Source organism: Adiantum capillus-veneris, chromosome 22 (genome assembly GCF_014529385.1).
Source record: "Adiantum capillus-veneris isolate H3 chromosome 22, ASM1452938v2, whole genome shotgun sequence".
NCBI classification, from domain to species: Eukaryota; Viridiplantae; Streptophyta; class Polypodiopsida; order Polypodiales; family Pteridaceae; genus Adiantum; species Adiantum capillus-veneris.
In genome coordinates, this window is record NC_140952.1 from 60177565 (window position 1) to 60187846 (window position 10282).

Consider the following 10282-nt stretch of genomic DNA (forward strand, 5'->3'; position numbering starts at 1 on the left):
CTCTTGAGATTGTTCCTCTATCGTCAATTTTTCTTTTCTTCTTCCTCTCTCTCTCTCTCTCTCTCTCTCTCAAGTGAGCATGCTTCACAGAAGACTTCAGAGCCCACTTATACCATAGGTATATTAGTGGACAAAGCTATTGAGCTTGGGAAAGCTAGACGCCCCACTTCTACAAGGGCATCACGACATCGACGGAAGCTCCATCAGAGGATCAAAACTATTCTAGCACGATATGGGAGACGCCCCGTATGACTATTCACAGAGGCGGAGGTTGACGAAGCTATTCAACGACTGATGCAATACTTTCTCGGATGACGCCTGATGCCGGGCATCCTCGGGCATTGATGATGATGATTTTAGTCCGACAATTTTAGCCTTTTTCTTCAATTTTACTCCATTTTATTTTTGTACCCCAACATTGGATTAAATCCACAAGGATTAAATCAGTTTGGTCTCATAGGTCATTTCTTTTGAAGACGTTTAATATAACACTTCATTTCATTTCATCTCTCAGATGTTAATATATCATTTCATTTCATCTCTCTCTCTCTCTCTCTCTCTCTCTAGATTGAGTGGATACTTGCTGTCAAGCTTTCACACCAGTATAATTTCCCAACTTATTGTAGGTGAACAGAGTTGGAGTTCTCGTCTTTTTTGTTCATTGATACCGCCACCAAGACTCTTTCATAGGACTAACATATACCACGTCCACGTCTTAGTCTGATATAAATATGGTAAGAGTTCGAACTACCAAGTTCAAACTAAAGCCAAGAACATGTATTCCCAATCCCTTTGCAGCAAAAACTGAGAAATGAAATTGCCAAGGGTGAAATAATGTACTTTAGATACTTGGAACAAAATTTGAGAGATGAAATCATCAAGGGTGACAAAACAAAGGATCAACCAAGTAGAAAGTCAATTGAAAATTTCATGGGGCTTGCCAATTGTCGGTGGTGGAATCCAAGGTGGATAGGTGCGATTAGTATGGTGCAAAAAAAAATGTTAAAACACGTTACGTAGTATGTGTAACCACTACCAGTACGAAATTTTGTATGGTATTGGATATTTCAATACAAATAGATGTAAATTTCTACTCATGCATGCTTGCATACATACATCCATGTATATACTACACATCACATCACATGCATGCATGCATACATCACATGTTCCACAACCTTGGATACATGCATGCATACACACATGTACATGTATTTGTGTGTGCATTTAAATAACCACCAGTGCGTAAAGTACTGAACATTGGTACCATATTTATCATGCGTTATGGGAAGATTGATAAATACGTGTTTGGAATGTAGTCTTGGTGGAATCTACACAGTTTAAGAACTAGGGAAGATTATGAACCCCATAAAGCAACTAGACCTACACTTTTTAAAATGTTACTTGGAGGCAAATTTTCATAAGGTGAAAGCTCGTCAAGGTAGGCTCCAATTGATATTTAAATTGCTACAAAGACATATATTAGAGCTTGCAATGACCAATGAGCAAATCAAAACGCAGATTTTGTTGTAAGGTCTAACTACTTCAAACAATCCTATCTCTGGTTAGAAACTTTATTGCAAACCAACATAAAGAGGAAATCGTTGGTGCCTCCAAGTAGTATACACTACAGAGTATTCCAACTCTATGTCTAAGCCTCGTAGACATAGAGTTGGAATGCTTTGTAGCGCATTAAATACTCGAAGACATAGTTTGTCTTTGAGGCTGGGTGAGGTTGTTGAGAGGAGCAAATGCAAAGGCTTATTTACAACACCTCCACTCTTTCTGTCTCTAGTACCTTTGCTCTATTTTAGCAACCTTCATTAACATGGTCGCCTTTATGTCTTGTTCCTTGTACATGGCCAAATCGAGCCTCAGTGTCTGTAGTAACCTCACCATCGATGGCCGTAAGGAAGCATAACACTCAACAATCACTTCACAAAAGAATGCATTGGTAAGAACCTCTATCATGGCGCACCCGATGCACTTGCATGATCATTGCCAGCTACACTCTGAAGATGTAATTACTCATAGAAATTCAATGGCCACAACAAGATTTCCATAACCAATTCATTTATATGCTCTCATGCTTCCTCTTTGCCAAGATGTGGTGATCCCTTTTGAAACTCATCAAGAGGTATGCAAGCTGCCATTTGTTGTATGCTCTCAAGAAGTTTACGCAAGGAGCTCACTCTGTCTATACTATCTATAATGGGGGAAGGTATCCTCGTCCCTCCCTCCGGCATGTGTCACGAGGAGCTTACTTCGGCGAGTGTGGTCTGCAGCCTGGCGACACAAGCAGACAACGCGAGAGAGAGAAAGAGAGAGAGAGAGAGAGAGAGAAGGCAGCCGGCCAAACTAGTCATTACTTCACAAGCGCCCAAAATCCACTGAGGTAAATGGGCCATATTAAGGAAGCGTTTCTCTGTGCTGCATGATTTCGAGCAGGGAGAGGTGCAATCAATAGCAATACTAAAGAGCACTAAGATTGGAGTGATCGCCAGTGCATAGCCCGAGATCAGTTGAGTCACGTGTATCAAAACGCTGGCCCATTAGCAAAACTGGCGGCGCCCCCGACCCAGTTTCTAGACTACGCTACTCGCACAGCCTCCACACTATCTCTCACGGGCGGCTTCAAATGAGATCTACGATTGAGGTGATTCGTACCATCAGATGCACATTAGTAAATTCGGGACATTTGGTAAATTTGGGGAGGCGCCCCGACCCAGTTTCTAGACTACGCTACTCGCACAGCCTCCACACTATCTCTCACGGGCGGCTTCAAATGAGATCTACGATTGAGGTGATTCGTACCATCAGATGCACATTAGTAAATTCGGGACATTTGGTAAATTTGGGGAGAAAAGTAAATTCGGGTAGGCTTGTAAATTCGGGGTAGTTCGCACTCCATGTCTTGAACCCGTGACCTCCCCACTGCGAGCCATGTGCACTAACCACTACACCCACATGCGTTTATCGAAATATAGGGGATTTCAGTATGTCATATTGTAAATGTCGGCCAATTAGTAAATTCGGGGCAAATCTGTAAATTTGGGCAGACTAGTAAATTTGAGGCAACCGTCAAATATGACGGTCCACCATTTTCACGCCCGCGTTTTCCTCCTCCACCATTGATCCCATTTGAGCATGCCCGTGTGATATAGTGATGAGGTCAACATAGCTAGAGCCCGCATCTAGTGGCTGAGATCGCACAAAGAAGTGTTGTACGTAAAGCGGCACTTGTTAGTTTTAACTTTAGGGGTCGGCTGTTCACACTACTAGAATCCATACCATAAATGGCCAAGAAGTGGGAGCATGAGCATCCACAAATTTGACAATCAAACTAAGTTTGGCAAGTGTAAATATGCGACAAACTCTTCTCGCTCAAAGATACATGGCTGCAAGCTGAAAAACGTTGGGATGATCCCTGCTCCACTGCTAGCGCTACTACAATCTGTAACTTGAAAAGATTTGAAAAGTGCAAAATGTTTATTAGCATCTATTAATATATTTTTTCCCAAGTCCTTTGATAGGAAAGGACTTATTGATGAATGTGACCAAATTTTCCATAGGAAAAGACTTGAGAAACGCTAACACATTGTGCTACAATTAATGTGCTTAGCGACAAGCAACATGCTGCACACTATACACCCCTTCTTGGTCGTGTAGTATATGTGCAAATTCCTTTTTAGAAGGAGAACCATCAACTACAACCATGCATGGTTCTTTCTTTGTAAGCATCTTTTGCAACTTACATGTACACTTTCTGATGGCACGATCTCTAGCTAGAGATGCTTAGTTGGGCATTTTTGAATGATATGATCACTGGCATTTTAGTACTTGCAAAATGGCTTCTTCAGCTGCCATTTGTTGTATGCTCTCAAGAAGCCCAAGATGCGGGACAACAATTATAATCACACCTAGCGAGAATCCGTTGTCTTGCTTGACGTTGCTCTCAAGTCTATGCAAGGAGCTCACTTTGTCTACTATTTATAATGGGGGAAGGGATTTCCGTCCCTCGCCCCGGCACGTGTCACGAGAAGCTTGCTTCGACGAGTATGGTCTGCAGCCCGACAACACAAGCAGAGAGAGAGAGAGAGAGAGAGAGAGAGAGAGAGAGAGAGAGAGAGAGAGAGAGAGAGAGAGAGGGGCCACCGAAGGCAGCCAGCCAAACTATTCACTACTTCACAAGCGCCAAAAGGCCATTGAGGTAAAGGGGGCATATTAAGGAAGCGTTTCTATGTGTTGCATGATTTCGAGCAAGGAGAGGTGCAATCAATGCGATACTCAAGAGCATAAAGATCGGAGCGATTGAGAGTGCACAACCCGAGATTGGTCGTTCTCTCTTGAGTCACATGTATCAAAATGGTTACCCATTAGCAAGAGTGGCCTGGCCCAGTTTCAAGACTATGTTGCCAATGCGGTTTGAGCTAGCATCTAGTGGTTGAGATCGCACAAAGAACCCTATCTCTTAACAGGCCCCCTGATTTTTACTGGCCTCTCTTCCCTAGCAGGGAAATTTTTGCCAGTATCAACATTTTTGCTTGCTATTAGGACAGGCATCTTTGCCTTCTGTGTGAATATAAAAGTTCGATTTGCAGTGTGCAAAGTGTCCCGCTTTTGTCTAGGGTGCTCCTTTTACAACAAAAAGAAAAATATATTTTTTGAAATGAAAAGGTATTAGGATTCCCCTTCCTCATCAAAAATATAATAGGAATGTGGAGGACCGTTTAAAAAGCTTTGATGAGCACCACCCGCACCACCACCTGCATTGTTATTCCCTCTTACTTGCTCACCTATAAACAACACAAACCTCATTTTTGACATTATACGCTAGCAAGTATATCTCTACAAGGGGCCTTTTGTTCTTGTGATGCTCGAAAGAATAGTAGGTGTTGCTTATAATTTCCCAACAAAATGCATAAAAGCATTGCTAAGGTCGTCCTTAGGGGCCTTGCAAATGGCATCACCTAAGCAATGAAAGTTTTGCAATGTTTGTAGCGATGTTTGCAAACTGTTTGCATCGCACAAGCGACGCTTGCAATTTGAAGAAAAAATTATTGAAGTTGTTCGCTCCCACGGCTTCTTTGACAGATAAATAAGTGAGAGTGAAAAATAGTGGCCCTACGGTAAGAGCCACCCCCCCCCCCCCCCCCCCCCCCCCCCCCCCCCCCCCCCCCCCTCTTCACACACCCACACATACACACCGGGGCTACTAGTAATCCCCACAAGTCAAGACTATCTTCTTTTTTCTTTGGCTCTAGCCTGGATCTTTCTAAGTGTTTAGACACGCAGACTGCATACTTGGTTTACTTGATGTGTCTTCTCAGATCTCCTCTATCTGCTAATCTATCTACAAAGTTACTTCATGGATGCTCCCATGCCAAACTTGCAATTGATGCCCACTTTTAATGGATATGATTTTTATTTTTTTGAGTTTTCAAATGTGATGTTCCTAAGCTTGATGAATTGCTTCTCTTAGATGATTTGCTCCATAATTTTGATAAGTTTCCCTTTGAAATCTTTTTGCTTTCCATAAAAATTATTGGATTTGGTGGGACATGCCCCTAATTTGTTGAACGTTAGTAGCTTGGGGCCTTGGTCTCATTCAACTCTCTCTTACCTCTCGCTCTTCACTTGGGAATTTAGTGATGGTAATTTACAACATTTGTGGTTGTGTGGGTTGACTCTAGCTCTCTTTGTCTCACTTCCTGGCAGCCTGCACCATGGTGTGCCCTTGGTACCTCTCTCTGTCTCTTCTCGCCAATAATTGATGCTCTCCTCCTATGATCTACTAAGCGGCCCTTCGTTCTATAGTGAGGATTGTAGGTACTCTTCATGTGTTGCTTTGGGTTCTTTGACCCGCCTTCATTAAGTTGTGTACGTTTTGCGAAACCTGGTTGTTTTCAAAGTCCCCCCCCAACACACACACACACACACTCTTAAGATGTGTGTATCCTCTCTTAATACTACATATGGATAACCTTCAAAGCACTTTTAGCATTTTGTTTTGCATTCCCTGAATTTTTGTGACCACTGGATATGCATAAGGATGACCGGCATCGTTTTCTTGGTTTTTGACTTGCCTCAACACATTTGAAGGATTGGTGCTATTTTTGTTGAACTTCGGATGGATCATGATGAAGATTCCTTCACACATGAATTTTTTTGCACATGGATACCCCGAGCTACTATAAAGGTGAGGGATCTTTGTCTCTCATTTAGCCTTTGGTTACTTAGTCCTTCTGGCTTGCTTGATTAATTTAACACTAGATTGGTAGCATGACACTTTTATGTCCTTTTAACCAAGCAATTTCTTAGAATTATTACAAGGGATACTAATGAGGCCATAGAGTGTTTGATATTCACAAAGATAGATCATGACCTGAAAAAACCTTGGAATTTTATTGGGCTATGGATTCTAGCTCTAGAATTATCTTTCATAAGAACTTTCCAAAAAAACATATGATGTTTTTGCGCATTTTTTCAAAAAATTGAAAACAGACCACCTTGAGACACCGCTTAGTGAGTTCTAAGGTGCTACATAAGTAGCCTTCATCATTATAAGGGTTTTCAAATGCTTATAATGCATTGATACTCTATGTATTTGAAGTTATAGTCTATTCATGAAAATCATGCCATGCAGATTTATGGATGAAGTTTACACTTTAATCAACTTTTTGGTGTTGTTATTGGGGAACCTCGGACGGATTATGATGAAGATTTTCGCACACATGAAATTTTTTGCACATGGATATCTCCAGCTACTATAAAGGTAAGGGATATTTGTCCCTCATTTAGCCTTTGGTTACTTAGTCCTTCTAGCTTGCTAGAGAGAGAGAGAGAGAGAGAGGGAGAGAGGGATAGATGAATGATCATGTTGCGAAGGTAAGATATGACCCATGGGACCAAAGACAAAGCATTACAACGAATTCCTCTAAGTGAGAGCATTAGATACATGTCAGTTAAGGATTGAGGGTCCGTCATGGGAAAAGAAAGTTTTAACAAAACCTCAGGGTGGTCAGGTGACTCAGAGGGGAGAGCCCCTTTAGGAGTGTGACACTCCTAACTAATGCCTTTACCACCTTGATAGACTGCCCATTTACCTTATCGTATACTTTCTTAAGCTCTTTTTTTAAAACCTTGAGTTGATTTGTGGTTAGCTCCTCAATGATCCAAACTTTTGTTTCCTTGAGGAGGCAAATTGTCACAATAGCTTCATCCGCTCCTCCTTATCCTTGAAAGTGAGAAGACAATGATGGGATGGCACATGTCAATGTGTGTCGTTGATCCAAGATATGGTTTCTGACTTGATGTTGACTTGTTGAAGAATGTCATTGAGCTTGATAATTGCTTCCTCGAGAGTGTCTTTTGTAGTGCACCATGGTGAGGGAATCCCACCAATGTGGACCTTAAGAGCATTCTCTTCCTGCAATCTTTGTTCGCAAAGCTGATTTGTCACACAAGTGTGCACTTTAGCAATGGTTGCCGAGTGAACCTGAGTGACTTTGGCTTCGACTTCTTGTACCTTGTTGGTGGTGGCGAGGTCGACCACGTAGTCAAATCGTGCCTCTAACTTGCTAAGGTGAGTTTTGAGGTCATAGTTTTCTTCCATAATGCGATTGAGAGCTTCTTAGAGCTGGGCAGTACGATTGAGTTTTCTGGGAGCGGTGAGCATGGTATCAAAGCTTGGTCGTGTTCTCGTAGGAGTCTTTGGAGGAGTACTGGTTGGTATTTTTTAGCTAACAAAAAGCCTCTACAATGGATGTTGTGGACTCGATTCTAGGGTGAAGTGGGCACCCAAACTTAGGCAGCTTGCCCTTTACCGAAAAGATCGGGGATGTGCAACCTGAGCCAATGACGAGCTTGATGCTCAAGTTTGAGTGGAGCGTTGGACCAAGACGTGGATGATGGACAAATTGATACTGGCATGCTGAAGCACTGGAGCATCCGAAGCGAAGCAAAGCAGCAACACAACAGAGCGAGATTGGCTAGGGTATTTAGGGCAAAAACTTGGGCTTAATGCACACCCAGAGGGTGGCCCCTCGCCTTGGGGAGGCTGTTTAGAGCAGAGAAGGCGGAAGTGAGAGAGGCTATGGTTGGGGGGGGGGGGGGGGGGGGGGAAGAGAGAGAGAGAGAGAGAGAGAGAGAGAGAGAGAAACTACAATGCAAACACTTCATCCCGTGGGCTTTGAGATGTGGGTTATACTCTCCCTTCTACACAAGGAAGTTTGATAAGGGTGCTTGCTCTTTATAGATTAATCTCATTTTTACTATTTATTGTTTCATGTGGTGCTCCTTCTATGTTATGAACTTGGAGTATATGAATGAATTTGCACTTGGAAAAAAAACTTGCTTCAATAATTTATCCCAAAAGTATTTGCACATGGATTTGATCTCATAAATCTATTGATATTGATTTTATCTCAATAATCAGAGTCCTACTCTTTTGTATTTTTGAGCTGGATCCTCTTTCTAACAACTTGAGTATCGGTTTGATCTCCATTGTGAAGATTTTTTAATGAATATTTTCTCCCCATAGGAGTCCAATCCTATAATGAAGGTCGTGATTGGTAAAGGTTACTTGGTATTGGTGAGGATGCTTTGACATTTTGCTTGTTTTCCAATCTTTGATGATTTTGTACCTCCTTTTGCTTTGGACTGATCCTTCAGCTTATGTTGTGAAAACAAGCGTATTTTCTTACATGCCTTGATTGTTTCTAGAGGTTGCCTTGTACTAGGCTTTGCTTTTTTACCTCCCCTTTCTGATGAGTGTCAGCAAGTTACTTGGAGCTTTTTACTAATTGACTACTTTGGCATAAAATAAGATAATATGACTTTGACTTTTTGCTGGGATCTTATGGCAAACTTCACTCCTTACCCTTGGTTGGCACTAAAACTTATATTGGTTTTTGGGCTTACACTTCTCAAGGTTGACTAGTTATACAAGTATGTGCATCATATATTTGGGTTGACATTATACTATTACTTGCTCTGCCATGCTAATGGTTGGTTGAAATAGTTGTACCTTGAGAAGACAAGGCATAGGATATATTTGGGTTGTGCATGATATATTTGGGTTGACATTATAGTGCTACTTGGCTACTTGCTCTAGCATGCTACTAGTTGGTTTAACTAACTGCACCTTGAGAAGACAAGGCATAGGATTTAAGAACTTGAGTCTACTTCCAGGAGTAGTCATAGCTCTCTGATCAGTTTGAACTTCGATTCTAATGTTGGTTTCTATATGTGTTGGCTTCTTGCTCTAGTAGTATTTAGCTATAAATGGCCCTTGTTCTAGCTTGCCAAGCTTATGATATGTTGGTTTCCATATGTGTTGGCTTCTTGCTCTAGTAGTATTTAGCTATGACTAGCCCTTGTTCTAGCTTGCCAAGCGTATGATGAGTTGGTTTTCTATATGTATTGGCTTCTTGCTCTAGTAGTATTTAGCTATGAGACTCGCCCTTGTTCTAGCTTGCCAAGATTATGATTTTTTGGACACTTTTGATTGATCATGAGCTTCTTCAAAAGTCCAACCAACTAGTGGTTGGACTTGGTTTCCTTTTTGTTATGGATTCTAGTGGCACCTTGAATATCTAGCCTCTAGTTATTTAAAAGGAATATGCTTAGCTTAAAATATTCTTTAATCGCAAATATGCATACATTGGTTTTGAGACGGTTGTCATTGTCCACTTAGAATTATTGCATGAACGTGAAAGGCTTTGATAACTTGAAGCTTTGGGATATTTGATTGGCTTAAATAAGTATGGGAGAGATGATTTTTTTCACTGAATTTACCTACACTATAGAACTAAGACCATTTTGAATGCTCTTTTGGCAAGCTTATTAATTCTACTTGGATTCACTACTGACAATGGTACTATCCCGCTCTTTTGCAGGGTATTATGCACGCACAAATCTTCGCTTTGTGATGTTTTTTATTGCTTGATAATTTCAATACTATTGATCTCCTCTTTCACTTGGTTCATATGAGCATTATGATTCCTGACTTGACGTATTTGTCTTGGGTCATTTTTCTCTTTGTTACTTACTTGAATGAATTGTTTCCTTTTTTATATACCAAAATCTGCAATATTTGGATTATTGTGGGTTTTGGTATTGGGCTTGGAACACCACAATAATGCTATAGTATGAACACTTAAATGCTCAGGATGCTCTGCATTACTTTTTAGAAGTAGAAAGTGAGAGAATTGGAAATATAACATGGATGTGATGGATGATTTTCTAAGCTTAAGAATGGGATCACTTTCTTACTTTAGAC